We start from the raw sequence: 1,301 nt of genomic DNA, 5'->3' as shown, positions 1-1,301 counted from the left end.
ATTGAACCAAAATTTAATTGACTATTCAAAGATGATAAAGCATTTAGCTCAGCATTTCATTGCTGATTTCAGGAACAGCCAGAGTATAAAAATAGAAGAACACATGTCTTCATAACTTCATCAGAGGCCTATGAAAAAAATTGTATAATTGAAGAGAACACATAATTGATTGGTATATAGATGGGTTTTTAAATGTGAACACAAAGGGTAAAAATCTTTGTATTGAATGTTAATGCCCATTGCTAAGTATTCATAATGCAAGAGGTACTTAATACTCAAGTAGGTAATGCTTTGTCATACTGGTATCAGCCATCCTCTGTTATTCTTTCTTCTCCATTCGGGGCCCGATAAATGAACAGAGTATTCATGGAGACAGAGGTGTGGACAACAGCATCAATTCCCACTTACCAATCTAGTATGGATACTACAGCTGATAAATTTCTGTCCTTCCAATAAACAATGTCTAATCTAAATTCCATTGCTCAAGGAGACAAATTATCCCCTTTACCACAGCTTCAGTTCTTGAAAATCCTTGTGTCTGGGGGAGTGATTTATTTTTATGAGCATTGATGTACATTGATGCAATTGATGAAAGGCAAATCTTACAGTAGAAAGTTATTTGACTTGTTTTCTCAGATTCTCCCCTTCGTAGTAATGAATAACAGTTGTCTACGTAGTTACTGGGTGGGAACTGCCCTCAATAAAGCATGTGACTTTCACAGTGATGGTTGTCTTCACCCACAGATAATTTCTTTAGAGGACGATAGCTGGCACCCACAACCTTCCTTCCATAAAAAAGAGACAAAAGATGAGCCTCAAAAAGACCTGACCCAGCTGCAATCAATGAAGCTAACTCTATTACCTTGCTGGTGGGTGCTCAGCATGTAGTGTTTGCCAATAGCAACTTCCTCAGGCGTGTATGCAGCCTGTTGCTTGTACAGGCTGCCTTAAAGGGTCTTGGAGATGCTGTTTCCTAGTGGGTTGTTGTATACCTGACCTCCCACCATTCCAAATCTAGTCTCCATACAGGCATACAAGATGCTTTCATCAAGCCCTAAGACCCAGCAACAAGGGTTCATACTGGACATATTGGACAGGTCTTTCTATACACTGTTGGTACAGCCCAAATACAAAGAATATGTGATAGATGCTCTATGCAGAGCCAATTTAAAGTTCTCTGGCCACCAGAAGATCCACATTTCCAAGAAGGGGTGCCTCACCAAGTTCAATCCATGTATTTGAAGATATGTTGGCTGAGAAGCACCTCAGCCTTGATGATTCCTGTAAGGGTGAAATATAGC

At 39.7% G+C, this 1,301-nt stretch overlaps 1 non-coding gene across 1 annotated transcript; it reads left to right on the top strand.

Annotated features, from left to right (window-relative positions):
* Window positions 1-834: 834 nt before the first annotated feature.
* LOC111757772 (small nucleolar RNA SNORA70) lies at window positions 835-969 on the top strand. Its single transcript, XR_002792059.1, has one exon. It is a non-coding gene; the product is annotated as a small nucleolar RNA SNORA70 (small nucleolar RNA).
* The last annotated feature ends 332 nt before the right edge of the window (window positions 970-1,301 follow it).

The sequence above is a fragment of the Cavia porcellus genome, unplaced genomic scaffold (assembly GCF_034190915.1).
Source record: "Cavia porcellus strain 051 isolate PalLab524CR breed Dunkin Hartley unplaced genomic scaffold, mCavPor4.1 scaffold_1, whole genome shotgun sequence".
NCBI lineage: Eukaryota > Metazoa > Chordata > Mammalia > Rodentia > Caviidae > Cavia > Cavia porcellus.
The sequence above is the reverse complement of the archived record's forward strand: the minus strand, read 5'-3'. Positions and strand labels throughout refer to the sequence as shown.